This window comes from Falco rusticolus, chromosome 2 (assembly GCF_015220075.1).
Source record: "Falco rusticolus isolate bFalRus1 chromosome 2, bFalRus1.pri, whole genome shotgun sequence".
In the NCBI taxonomy this organism is placed as follows: Eukaryota; Metazoa; Chordata; class Aves; order Falconiformes; family Falconidae; genus Falco; species Falco rusticolus.
Genome location: NC_051188.1, coordinates 122,123,138 through 122,137,530, shown reverse-complemented (window position 1 = coordinate 122,137,530; position 14,393 = coordinate 122,123,138). Strand labels below are relative to the sequence as shown.

At 50.5% G+C, this 14,393-nt stretch overlaps 1 long non-coding RNA gene across 6 annotated transcripts; it reads right to left on the bottom strand.

Annotated features, from left to right (window-relative positions):
- Positions 1-1,652: 1,652 nt before the first annotated feature.
- On the bottom strand, positions 1,653-10,980 carry LOC119143769. Of its 6 annotated transcripts, none has more exons than XR_005102798.1 (5): positions 10,886-10,980; positions 10,141-10,270; positions 7,884-8,059; positions 6,639-6,848; positions 1,653-4,288 (listed from the first exon to the last, which is right to left on the bottom strand). It is a non-coding gene; the product is annotated as an uncharacterized LOC119143769 (long non-coding RNA). The 6 variants fall into 6 exon arrangements; XR_005102797.1 differs by lacking the exon at positions 1,653-4,288 and adding an exon at positions 5,403-6,015; XR_005102796.1 differs by lacking the exon at positions 1,653-4,288 and having other exon boundaries at positions 6,529-6,848; positions 10,137-10,270.
- Positions 10,981-14,393: the final 3,413 nt, after the last annotated feature.

The following is a 14,393-nucleotide window of genomic DNA, read 5'->3' as shown; positions in this document are numbered from 1 at the left end:
AGTGCTTTATTTTTGAACACGGCTTGTTTTCATGGATGCATACATAGGACCGCTGTTGTTTATTGTATTAAGGGTTTTCTTACCCTGCCTGCTCAACCTCCCAGTTACTTTCTCCTTCCTTTTCTGTGATACCTTTTTATTTCCTACAGCAGCAGTTAGTTCCCTCCCAGTAGACTTGATTCCTTCTTCTTCTCATTTTTATGTCCACTAAAATACTCTGCATAGAACAGTTGTTGTCAACATCGGTATGTGATGATGGCTTTCCACATGACTGCCTGTGAGGAAGAGGGGAAATTCATCTCTCTTTTAGGACAGTATCTGCTGGTATTGTCACTTATGAAAATGAGTTGCTTGTTGTCTATCTTATTCAAACAATAATTTGAAAATCCAACCACCAGTATGACTACTTTATTTGTATAGATTCAGGCCTTTTAATGAAAGATTACTGTCTCCTGCAGGTAGCTGGAAATTTTCACTTTGCACCAGGAGAAAGTTTCCAACAGTCTCGTGTACATGGTATTTTCTTTTCCTGCTTGTTGTGACCTTTAGCTTCTAAGTGTTTCTGACCATTTCCTTTTAACATCTTTGCATTGCTCTCCGTGATAACAGAAGCACTGCTTCAGGAGGGAGGACGTTGGTAAACTTTTGTTAGAGAGGTTTAAAACCATCAGGAACAACTAGAAAAGTGTTTTCTGAAGGTGCTGCCACATGGGTGTGGGAGAACATGGAGGAGAATGGGTCCGGGCAGTCTCTCAGCCTCACTTGTTCTACAAAACTTTGCTGCCCTGCTGCAGAACAACCTCAAGTACGGTGTTCGATCTGGGGCCTGAATATCAGTATCTCTGGAAGGGATATTTTGGAGAAAAGCTCTTGAGAATTTTAAAGCAATTCAGAAGTTTTAGAGTAAAATTTCAGTTGTGAAGGACTTCCTCAAGTATCTATAAATACTCAGTGGCCAGAACAACAGTGGTAGTTTACAGAATCATAGGATGGTTTGTGTTGGAAGGGACCTTTAAAGGCCACCTAGTCCAACCCCCCTGCAGGAAGCAGGGGCATGTTCAGCTAGATCAGGTTGCTTACAGCCCTGTGCAACCTGACCTTGAATGTTTCCAGGCATGGGGCATCTACCACCTCTCTGGGCAACTTCTACTAGTGTTGCACCACCCTTATCATAAAAAAAAATTTCTTCTCTGTATCTAGTATGAATCTGGCCTCTTAGTTTAAAACCACTCAGCCTTATCCTATTGCTGCAGGCCCCACTAAAACGTCTGTCCCCATCTTTCTTATAAGCCCCCTTTAAGTACTGAAAGGCCACAATAAAGTGTCCCCAGAGCCTCTTCTCCAAGCTGAACAGCCCCAATTCTCTCAGCCTGTCTTAGGAGCGGTGCTCCAGCCCTCTGATCATTTTTGTGGCTATCCTCTGGACCTGCTCCAACAGGTCCGTGTCTTTCCCTTGCCAAGGACTCCAGAGCTGGATGCAGTACTCCAGGTGGTGTCTTATGAGAGGAGAGGGGCAGAATCGCTTCCCTTGACCTGCTGGTCATGCTTCATTGGATGCAGCCCAGGATATGGTCAGCTTTCTGGCCTGTGAGCACATGTTGCTGGCTCGTGTCCATTTTTTCATCTACTGGTACCCCAAAGTCCTTCTCTGCAGGACTGCTCTCAAGCCCTTCATCCCCCAGCCTGTATTGATAAGGGGGGGGTGTGTGTGCCCTAAACCAGATGCAGGACCTTGCCCTTGGCCTTGACCCTCATGAGGTCACATGGGCCCACTTCTCAAGCAGTGCACTGGGGGAACATGTTTTGGAGAGCCATAACTCCAATTATGTTACAATGGGTCACGTACAATGTAACCAGTGTAACAGGTTAGTTAATGACTGGCAGCAGAAAAATCATCCCAGCTCCCATGCTCTTCATGGGGTTTGCTCACTGTCACTCTTTCTAGCCCAAATTCCCTTCCACATAGTTTTTATTAGTATCTATCAGTGCTATTTGTCGTAAATTTTCTGGGGTCCCGAGCTGCTGCTGCATCAAGGAAAGCTGTAAATGATGCTGCATACAAACAGGTGATGGACAGATGGGCTTAGAAGAACTGTGGGATCCCATACAACTTCTCTATAGCTGGATAAAGGATTGAAGTAGAGACCAGACCTTAAAGTTACCGTCTTGATCACTGTTGGACCTTTTCACAGAACTTCCAGCTCTCGTGTCTGTAGGAGATTATGTGTGTAAAGCAAGTGGTGGTTGTTTCTTTAGGGCCCCCCTCCAGTGCTCCTCTTGATATTCCTGCTGACACAGATTTTCCTCTCTTGCTCTATTTCAGTTCACCTGCTGGTATAAACTAGGCAGTGGAGGGTTTGTTCAAGCTGAGCTTGTATATGATAACAGAAGCGGCACCCAAAAGCATATTCATAGGCTGAGAGGAGTCATTAGTATGCAAAGTGAAGCTTGAACTTAAGCATCTCCACATGTGACCCACAGAAACTAGTTACAAAGTGAAGATGTGCCTTTAGTTAAAGGTCAGATCAACTGACTTGAGAAACTACAGGGATACTTTAGACAGGTATAGCTGAACAGCAGGCTTTCCTATCAGATCTAGATATTCAGTCTACCTGTGTATCATTATTGTTGTCTTACCTACTCAGTATGAACCTACCTATCTACGTATGCTATAGGCATTGCATTCAGATTGAGTATCACAGAAGGCAAGCTGACTTGAAATGTGAATTACTATGTTATGTTCTACTTGAGCCTCCAGGACAAGCTACCTTGTCTTCACTCCTGCTTTACTCTGAGTGAACTAACTTGGATTACTCAGCCTGCATTAAGAACACGAATTTCTAGAAATCATAGGATTCTAGCTCTCGCTGGGGTGGGAGGGGAAGGATGGAGCTGTCTACCCTCTTGCCCACAGGAGGATGTGTGATGCTCCCAGGACAGTTTTTTTCCAACAGAGGGGCACATTCAGGTGCCAGCCTGAAAAACGGCACTGGGCTCCTGAGGTGGGATTTGTTAATGTCTGTCCCTGGAATGGGGCCAAGCAGAGCCCCATCCCTCCACCAACACACTGACATCAGTGCCCTTCCTCCTGCCCCAGGCATGAGGCATGCACAAAGCTGTGGGGTTTGCCCTGAGGTGGGAATGGAGCCCAATCTTCCAACCCTCAGAAAACCACCCACCTCTGGGTGCATCCCTCCACTGCCACCAACTCTTCCCTCTCCCGGGGGCAGAGTGTTCCCACTGCAGGAAATCACCACAGCCCCAAGCCCAGCATGGTTGCAGCCAGGCAAGCTGGGGCTGAGTGGGCAACTGCCTCCCTGTATTTGCAGTTATGGATCCAAGACAGGTGATGACTTTGCGGCTGCCACTTCACAGCTGCTATATGGTGGCTGTGGTAGGTCTATCCCAGGATGGATTTAATCCCAGCTTCTCCATGAGCCAGCATAGCCAGGAGCAGGGAAAGAGCCATGTCCAGGCAGGGGGCAGCTGTGTCCTGCCCTCCGCTCAATCCTCCCCTTGGCTATAGGGATTTTGGCATAGTCTGGTGCTCCAAGGTGCTGTCCCCAACCCACGGAGCAACTCCTGCCCCAAGCAGAGGAGAAAACTCCCCTCTGGAGCCAGCACGGGCAGGTAAGGGAAGTCTCTCCAACTCGGCCATCAGACCCAGGAGCCAAGGGGAGGCGAGGAGGACTCTGCAGGGCAAAGCCTCACTGGCAGTGGGGCCACCTCTGTCCCCCTCCCCATCTCGCCCGCAGGGACCATGCTGCACCCAGCCATGTAGAAGCGAAGGGTGCTGGAGGTACAGAACACCTGCTCCTCTGTGAGGGGGGGAGTAACACAGACACCCAGGGCATCTCCACAGGGTCCAGCCATCGGTCAGGAAACACTGGAGAAGCACAGGTAGACAAAGCACAGGCAGCCCTCTTTCCTTGTAGAGACCAAAAATGTGCCTTGAAGGGAGAACAAGGTGCAGGAGGTACGAGAAGCAAGCCCTGTGCCAGCACCACTGGGCTTGGGAATACACAGCAGTGGTGGTGATGGGAGCACTGCATGCCATGGTCCAGGGCTGAGCATCCCCCAGCCACCCCTGCCTACCTGATGGCAGGGATGCAGGGCACAGACCCTGGCTCCCTTTCCCATCCAGCTCCCTAGAAAGCCTGGAGGACAAGAAGGGGTGGGTGGAACAAAGTGACCCCACAAATGTCACCCCAATAACTGAGTGCATCTGCAGGCTCCTACCTGAAGCAGCCACTTCCTTTGATGCCTTCAGAGCTTCTTGTTTCACAACCTTAATAATAGCGGCAGCAGCAAAGGTAATGAGAGTGGTTAAGCAGATCTATTAACATGTCAGGGGATAAATGAAATGTAATTCTTCTGAAGCATGAGCAGCAGCAGACGGTGGCAGGAGCGTGGCCTGCAGGAGCGGCTGCTCTGCTCTGCTGCAGAGGGAGCCCAGGGGGGCCCTCAGTCAATTGCTTCCCATTGCAAGCACCTGCTGGGGACTGCAGGGACACCTCAAAACGTACTTTGCTTGTACTTGCCTGTGGAGCCCCAGGTCCACGTGCACATGGGATGCCTCGTCATAAGATCCACTAGGAGCAGGTTGGGGTCTCCTTGTGGGGAGGGGCTGGAATTGCCTCCCGAGTGCCACAGCCCTCCAGAGGCAGCACATTAGGTACCCACCAAGCTTGCAGTGAACCTGCACTGCAGCTGCCACCTTCACAGCTCTGGATTACACATGCTGCAGAAAAAAACAGGCACTGGGTATCCCTCCAGCATGTCCTGCCCATTGCCCTCCCTTGGAGCTACCTGGCTGGCACAGGATGGTAGACCTGCTCTGCTCTCCTGTCCCCAGCACACCTCCACAGTGCTTGGGTAGGCGCTCTCCTCCTCCCGCCAGGACTTCCCTTTTGGGCTCCTGTAAACACCATGATGCCCTGAGAGCACTCGAAGCAGGCAGGCATGCTCGCCAGCTCAAGCAGCCAACAGCAGCTCAGCCTCAGCTTTACATGCTGGGCGCATGCCTGCCTCAGCATCTCAGTGCCCTTCTCCCAGGAGCAGGTTGCATGGGCTGGGATTCTGCCACCTGCTCAGCCCCAAAACAGGTGCTTGTAGGGCCAAATGCAGCCAAGGGATGCAGGGCTGACACTGCAGGGGTGACCACAGGAAGCCACCAGACACAGGCAAGGAGCTGCATTTCAGCCTGGCTTGAGGGCTCTGTGCTTTAAGCACTTGACCCAGCATTTGCCACCAAGGGACAACAGGTGCGTAATCACCTGGCCAGATTGCCCTGCTATCTGCCAGATGAGCGACAGGAGGTATTTCAACATGAACCAATCTGGCAGAGAAACCCAGCTCCCAGGGCAAAAAAACCCGCTTCAGAGACTAAAAATATAGTGGCAGAGGGAAGCCACCGAGGTCCCTCCTCTGCTCTGCCTGCCCCTCTGTTCCTGCCCACCACCCTGGACAGTGCATTCCCCCAGCACTGGAGCAGCACGATGGAGCAAAGCCCCAGGATGGTGCCCCCAGCAAGGAAATGAGTCATTTTCCTGGCTGAAAGTGGCTGCAATTGGAGAATTACCTTTCCCACAGAATCCAGTCCGCCATGACATACCCCTGTAACCATAGATCAATGTTTGTCGTATGCTCTTAAACTTATGCCCATTAATTGAACACGTTACTGTCCAGCAACAGAGGCAATTTTGTGGCTCATTGTAAAAGAGCAGAAAATGATGCCAGAGTGAATTCAGATGCTACAAAACAGATCACAGTGGGTGGGATGTGGTTCTTAGGAAAGAACGTCTTCCTCTCCTATGCCCACTCTGCAGCCCAGGCCTCCCAGCGACACAGGCATCATTTTGGCACCCTTGCCACAGCTCCAACACCTTCACCAGAGCCTGGCTGCAGCCTCCAGAGCACAGGGACCATCATCATGACCCCACACCTAGTCCCAGCAGTGATGCTGCTGCATCTACATGGCTCCAAATGTGCCGGATTGCATGGCTACTGCGGCTGCTGTTAAAAAAATAGTGTTACTAGTACTGGGCACAGGCAATAGCTACAAAAAGCAAACCCTGAAATCCAGTACCCCCTCAAAATGACTAAGTAAAAGAGCTAAAATGTGCTCTTAGAAAAAAACCAAAAACGTAACTTTAAGCACATTTCATGATTTTAAGGGTTGCCAGTGCAGTGGCTGGTCTGGCCTGGGAGCACTGCTGCAAGTAGGGATACTCAGCACTGCATTTCTCTCCCAGTTTCTCTGCCAGGAGTCCGCATCAAGCCATTCCCACCCACCCCAGCTGTTTTGCGCCAACAAATGTACACGTCCACTTTACACAACTTCATGCAGGCTGCAGGGAGCAGCAACACCTCAGGACCTTCATAAACATCCAGCTTAGCAGAACCCTTTGACTGCAGCCCCACAAAGCTCTTTAAGCACAATCCCTACGCTGCAAGCACCTAGCCCAAGTCCAGGCTTAAATCCCTGCCAAAGGTGGGCCGGCAGACATGATCCAGGGAGGACACTGGTTCCTTTGAGTCTTTAATCAAAAGCCTATGTTTTAACTTCCTCACTAAACAACGATATTCCCATTTAACAGCAGTAATAATCCAACAAGGAAAAGGGAGTTTAATGGTACCTGCTTCTCCTCAGGAGGCAGTTTACTCCATTCACTGCCCATCATCCTGGTGATGTCTGGGAAAGGGACTTCAGGCCTCTTCACTCAAAGTTGCTCTCTATGCTCATGCATGATTCGCATATACCCTGTGAGGTGGGGCTGGGTGGCACTGGTGTCCCTAAGGGGTTTCTTTCTCCCTTTGGCCCAGCCTCCTCGTTTAGTTCTTTGCTGCTGCAAAATGAAAATCAAAGACAATTCAGATTGAAGGAAACAGATTACCGCCTCTAGAAGGAATAAATTCTCATGTCCCAAACACTTGCATCAGGAGCAAGTTGCTGCAATACATCTTCTCATGGATGAAAGCTTCAAACCTTACTTTAGAGCAATCCTGACTTTTCTTTAAGAAAAGCCAAAGAAGCCTCATTGTGTAAAGATTTTTGCAGTATCTCCTGGTCCACAGGAATAAGATAGCATTTGCATCAGCTACTGACTGCAAAACTGTGAGGACTGATAACCCATGAAATTACCATCCTAGCTAGTGCAACTGCAAATTTCTTTTTTTTATTTTTTAGTTATTTAATTTATTCTCACCCTCACATACCCTTCCCCTGCATTGTTTGCCTCAGTATCATGTTTGGACAGATTTTGTGTCTTAGTTAATTTTTAACTAGTTATTTTGCCCCTTCCAAATCTTTCACCTTTGTGCATTATGTGCCCAAAATGTGGGTGAAAGGACAGGATATAGGCTTTTCTATTCTAATTTATAGGCTTTCTTTCCAACTAATCACCGCCAATAGAGAGATGAACAAACTCCAAAGCAGGGACTGTTTTGAGATTTGCCTGTGGCACACTGTGTGCTCACAGGAATAACAAAATTTACCACTCATCCTCTTGGCTGAGAGCTTGAAGAAGAAAGCCTGAAAAACAGGGAGCCGGACAGAGAGCACCTGACACAGCAAAAATACCGAAAGGCCACAGGACAGTGTGAAGAATGCAAAAAGAGTGTTGTCCTAGAGCCAGAGAGAGATAGAGAAGCAGGGGGCAAGAAAAAAAACCAACAAAAAGACACAGGCTACAGGAGAAAGGGACGACCTAAAGGATGGGGACAGGGAGCCTCTCAGAGCAAAACAGCAAAGGAAGGTACAGGGCAGCAAACAGAACCCCAAAACAGTCACACCAGCATGGGAGAGAGGGAGTCAGGGGAGGGGCAGGGAGGGATCGTGACACACAAAAGGGGAGACTGGGCCCTGAGAGCCCAGGACTCACTGCAGCTCCTGCTGTCAGCGCTGCCAGGAGAATTTGACTGCTCAGACATGGTTCTTCTTCTTTCTCCCCTCCCTTTCTCTCCTGTAACACCGATCACTTGGGTGTCCTCCCCCAGAGAGGATACACAGGTGTGTTCCAGTTCTCTGTTCCAGTTCCTAGACATGTAGCCTTGCATGCTACCCATGGAAGTAGGACAGAGGGAAAGAGAGAGAAAATTATGAGCGGGGAGCAGAAGAGATGGATTGAGAGAGAAATCAAATCAGAGGAACAAGGGCAGAGACAGAGAGATACAAAGATGGGGATCAAGGCAGAGGGATTAGGGGGCAGTGGCGGGGGAAAGAGACAAGAGATCAGGACAAAAACAAGGAGAAAGGAAAACAAGCCCTGGGCTGCAGGATGGGGAAAAGAGGCCAGGGAACAGCACACAGGGGAATAATGACAATATGAGCCGGGTAGGGGGATGTGGTGAGGAAGGGCAGGACAAGCAGCAGAATGGAAATATGCAGACTAAATGTTAGATAGAGGATGCAGGACTGAAACAATAAGAGGAAAGAGACAGGGAGATGGAGGAAAGACAAAAGCTCCACACCACAGGGTGGAAAGGGAGTAATTAAAGAATAGGGACAGAGTACCGGCCAGAGAGAGGTGGAGAAAGGCAAAAGATTGCACAGACTACAGGGCAGAGGGAGGCATTCAAAAACCAGGAACAGGGAGCCAGGCAGACAGCCACATAGAAAGGGGAATGGAAAAAAAACCAGCAATGGGCTACAAGACAAAAAGGGAAGAAAACAGTGGCAGGGAGCTGGACAGAGACAGAGAGAGACAAATTGCATAGCACTCCAGGACAGACAATGTGGAATTAAAAACTGGAGAAAGGGAGCCAGACCAAGGAAGAAGTCCACACAGGCTACTGGGGGCTGTTAAAGAAAATGTATTTTTAGCTAAGAAATTTAAAGAACTGAAGCTGCTAAATGGCAGAACCAGGCCTCGTCCCTAGTATAGCCCTAATCCAAGGCTGGCTTAAAACCCAGTCCAATTAATCAGTGGCAGAATAGAGAAACAACAGATAATCAACTTGTGTATACAGGTGCTCGCAGAAACACCGGTGTTTTCAGAAAAATTGGTATATGTGAATAGGAATTGCTTGTTCAAAGTGTGCTTGAAGGAGTGTGTGAGTTAAAGCTGGCAGAAAGAAGACCACGATCCAAGGAGGAGCTTGGAACCGAGGCAGAGACTGGAACTGAACAGGTAAATCAACTGGTGATGGATTCGCAGAACTGACAGGACCAAAGGAAACGCCTAAAAACTTCAGACGTTGACTAATGATAAGTGTATGTAAGTTGCGCTGCATCCCTTTGTTCTCTGCCACTCACTGGAGTGGTGGCCCAGCTCTGAGTTGTGATTAAAGCAAACCTAGTGATACCCACGTCTGTGTACATTTATCCTTTAAAAGGGGCAGAGAGAGGAATTAAGAACTGGGGATGAGTAGCTGGACAGAGAGGGACGGATGAAAACAAAAACTGCTATGGGGTACAGGTGAGAGAGGAACAATTAGAAAATGGGGGCAGTGAGGGGGACACAGAGATGGGGAAAAGTAAAAAGTGTTGGGCTATGCAGCAGAGAGGGAGTAATTACAAAACAGGGATGGGAAGCAAGGAGGAGGGAGATGAAGAAAGGAAGGGGGATTACAAGGGGGGGTGGGGGGGAGCTGGGGAAGGAGAGGTGGAGAAAGAAAACTGAACAGTGACATTGCTATGAGGCCAGGAAGGATCACCCTGGACAACAGGGACAGGGAGACAGAGAAAGAAAAAATACTGATGGGCTACAGGACAGAGAAACAGTGAAAAAAGAAAGGGAGCCAGCGCCAGGCAGAGAGATAGGGAGCAAGGAAAAACAGCCAGGGGCAATGGGGCAGAGGGAGGGAGGAAGGAAAAAACGGGGAGACAGAACCAAACAGAGGCTGAAAGAAAATGATAGGAACAGGCTACAGCAACAAGAGGGAGGAATGAAAAGACAGGGACAAGAAGCCAGACCCAGTGTGACACTTAGAGGAAGCCCAGCAACAGCTAGATGGCAGAGAGGGAGCATTAAACAAACAGGGGCAGGGAGCCCAAGAGAGAGAGACTGAGAAGTAGAGAGGGAGAACACAACAAGCCACAGGGTACAGAGGGAAGGAGTCCAAAAGAGGGGCCAGGAGCCAGACTGAGAGAGGCAAAGAGAGCTTTGACAAGAGAAAGGTACCACTTAATGTACTCACTGTTCCTCATCCCAAGCGAAGGTATACAGACAACATGCTTCTCCAAAAGTACTCCAAAAGTACTCCAGAAGTACAAAAGATACTCTTAAAGAGTATCACGTTTTCCTACCCCATGCTTTCACGATGTCACCTTTAAAAGCAAACAAAAAAACCCATCTGTTGTGGTGTTGGCTCAGGAGATTTCCGTGCCCAGGGGAATCTGGGAATTCCGCAGTAGTAAGTGCTAGTTTGGAGACAGACCTTTCGAAAGGTTCCCCCCTCCCAATGCCTCCCTGGCCCCTACTTAAGGATATTTACCTCCCGCCCCCTCCCTTGCATATCTCCCTGGTCCTAATACTCGGCCACCCCCAACGAACACCCCGCCGCCCCCCTCCCTCGCCCCCCTCGCACCTCCACCCCACCCCCCCGCCCCTCGAACGTCTGCTTGGGCCCCCCCGCCCCGCGGCCCCCCGGCGACACTCCACCCCTCTGCGCCGGACACTTTTCCGACGCCCCCGGACATCTCCTCGGCTCCCTGTCCACCCAGACGCCTTCCCGGGGCCCACTCCCGACCCCGCCCCGCACCAAACGCTTCCCCTAGCCCCCCGGACATGTCCGATCCCCCTGCAGACGCATCCCCGGGGGCCACCCTCGCCGCCATCCCCCCAGACTCTTCGATCTCCCCGCCGCCCCCCCAAACCCGGACCGTCTCCCCGTCCCTCTCCCCGGACCCTCGCGCCGACAGATCCGTCCCGGGCGGGCTCACCCTCACTGCCGCGCCCACCGCTCCGCATTACCGTCCGCCTGATCCTGTCTGGCCGGGGCTGCAGTACCGACATTTGTTCGCCAGGTGGCAGAAGCGAGAGCAGCAGCGACGCCCTCTGCGCATGCGTGGGACAGGGCCCGCTCCCGGGCGGTATCCATGGGCGGGGTTTGTGTCTAGGGGCGGGCCTGTTGTGGAGCACTGCCGACCTATGGAGTGCGACGTCTGGAGGACTGATGGGCACTTCTGGTGTCCAGGAGGACTGACGCCCCATAGAGTGCCACTTCTGAAGGACTGCTGCACCATAGAGAGCGGCTTCCTCGAGGACTGATGGGTAGCTTTGGTATTCTGGAGGACTTCCGGTCCTTAGAGCGCGATTTCCGTAGGGCTGGTGGGCACGTCCGGCGCCTGGAGGTCGGCAGGCTTTTAAGAGTGCGGCTTCCGAGGGCCACCCGAGACTTGTCCCAGGCGTTTCCCGGAGACTTTTGATCTTTACCTTAAGAGACCCGAGATCCCAAGCAGCAGCCCCTGACTCTTCCGAGGAAAGTATCCGAGATGCTTTTTGCTGTAGAGGAACCTCCCTCTTCCAGGATCCACCCAAGACTCCTACCAGGTGTCTTCCAGTGTCTTTTGACTGATGCTTTATGGTCCTGAGATCCCAGGTAGAAGCCACACATTCCTCCAAGGAAGCAACCTGAGATATTTTTGTTCCTTGGGGGAAAGTCTGTCCTCTGGCATCCACCCAAGACTCATCCTAGGCATCTAATGGTGTCTTCTAACATCTGTTTCAGGGACCAGAAATCCTGAGTAGCAGCTGCACTCTCCTCCAGGGAAGTGATCAGATATGCTTTTCTTCCTTTGGAGAAAGCACCCTTGCAGGATCCACCCAAGATTCCTCCCAGTCATCTCCTGGAGTCTTTTGACCTCAGCTTTAGGGACCAGAGATCCTGGGCAGCAGCCCCAGACCTGTCCAAGGAATCTACCTGAGATGGTGTTGGGGGTTTATTTTCAAGGGAACTCTCTCCTCTGGAATCTACCCAAAACTCCTCCCTGGCATCTCCCAGAGTCTTCTCACTTCTTAGGTTTTAGGGACCTAAGAGCAGCCCCAGACTCCTCCAATGAAGCCACACAGCATGGTTTTGCTGCTTTAATGGAAACTCTTTCCTATGAGACCTACCAGAGAGTCCTCCCAGACATGTCCCAGAGCCTTTCCACCTCTCCTTTGGGGATCAGAGATCCCAAGTAGCAGCCTCAGACTCCTCCAAGTCTCTGCCTATTCTCTGCTTGCACCAAGCAGGGTGGTGAGGACCGAGGCAGAACAGGGGAGGGCAAAGGGGTCTGACCTGAATGGGGACACAGCTGCAGAGCCCTCCCGTCCTCCAGTGCCTCGAGAACCCAGCTCTGGTGCCCTGGCCATCCTGTGGCAGCTGCTTGGTGTCCCTCAGGTCTCCATTGTACTGGCAAGATGTGCTGGTGCCAGGCACTGGGAGAACCTCAAGGCTGGGCTGTGACTGGCTCTGTCCTGGCAGTGACCCCCATCTTCCAGGGCAGTTTGGCAGGCAGGTCTGCCCCGGGGCACTGTGACTGTGCTGCCCTCACAGTGGGTGACAGCAGCATCACACACAAAGCCCTGGGGAGCTGCCTCAGAGAAGGGAGTTGCACCCCCTCCAGGTGCTGGGGGACAGCATTGCATCCTACTTTGCCACCCATTCCCCAGTGAGAACAAACCAAGAACCTTCCTGCTGTCCTACTCAGCCTGGGGCCAGACCCAAAGCACTCCCCAGCTGGTGGGAGGAAGCGATACTGCAGATGGGGGTCCCTCACATCCCCTGAGGCACATGGTCATGGGGGCTTCATCCTCTGAACTTCTCTGCTGCATTACAGGTTGCCACCAATGCCACAAAATCCCCACTAGCAAGTATGCCTGGGAATAAAAAAACAAATCTGTGTTTATATATATCAAGGTAGTAGAAATAATTATCAACAATCAGCTGCTGCAGCAGTTAGGTTAAGATTAATATTCATCCCCCAGCAGCTGGACACCTATCCAGGGTCCCAGGGATGTCTGCAGAGAAGAGCCAAGAGCTATGCTGAGGGCCACAGAGCTGTACAGCAAGCTAGCCCACACGCACACCCCAGCACTGCCGCTGATAGAGGAAAGGTGGGAAGCAGAAGGTCTTCCCTCATTTTTCTCTTCTCCCTTGGACAATGTACTTCTTATTCCCTGGGCTTTTTGGGCATTTCTTTCTTTTGTCAGTTCTAGGGCTTTCCTTCCCTCTCCTCCACCGCAGTTCCTTACCACATTGCCCTCCTCAAGGTCACATGCAGAGGAGGTTTAAGCATCCTCTCAGACCGACCCACCGCACCATCCTGTGTCTGAGCAGGTAGCTCACAGTCAGCCTCTGTCTATGCCAAGAGAACCAGCTCAGGGCTGGACCTCTCCCACTCCTTGCTGGTAAGAGCAAGCCAAGAGCACCTACCCCCTGCAGTGCCTGGCCTTCTGCAAGGAGAAAGTCAGTCTGCCTGGACATGCTTGCTCCAAGGGTGCTGTCAGGTACTATACAGACTATATATTATATAATTTATGTAAGCACTTTACTCAAGTGTGTCAGCAATGCAGCCACTACAGGGGCAGGCGGAGCCACGTAGAGCTGCACACAGGAGGCATTTCAGTACCAGAAATTGCAAGAAAAAGAACAAAATAGGCACAAGGGACTGCAGAGAAAGAAGCAGGACATCCCACCTTATACACATCAATGACTAGCAAATCCAGGAGCAGGACAAGCAGCACCAGAACAGGTGAGATTCCCCCCTTTTAGAGAGTGGGTAAATAGCACAAAAATGTCTGTGTGAAGAGGAAAAATGGAGCAGCCTTTTCCAGTTCTGACTTCTTTCACCAGTGAGCTCTCCATCCTGAGAGCATCAAGGCCCATAGTCACCAGTGCCAATGGTATGGCATCAGTGCTGTGAGTGGAAGTGTGTGGCTTTTTCCTGCATTTACAGTATGCCAAAGGGAAGAGAGGGAAGAGTCCCGCTCAAGAAATATTACGGTTTGCTTGTTTCTGCTTGTTCTTTTGTAAGTAACTTCCCTTTTCCTTTTAAAAGAAGGCCACTTGTTTACAGAGCAAAATGCTTTCTCAAAGTTGAAAGAATGCCTATCACAGTTAAAATAAAAAAAAATATTTTTTTTTTAGATTTAATCAAAACATTTTCTTTATCACCTAAAATGATTTTCTGGAAAGGATGCACATCCCGCAAATATTGCCCTTAATTCTGTAATGGCATTTTCCAGAGTGAGAAATCAAAATGTCTTTATGTGCATGCTGTAGCTTCAGCCAGGTAAGTATTCCATCTCTGCTGACATCACCACTGACACCATCACATGGCCAGCTGCCTGGGTGTCTTTCTGTTAACTATCCATCAAACATTTTTTCTCTTTCTGGTACCTGTCCTACCTTACATTTGTCTAATTCTTGGCCAGATTTCCTCTACTGACTCTTGCCAGTAATTC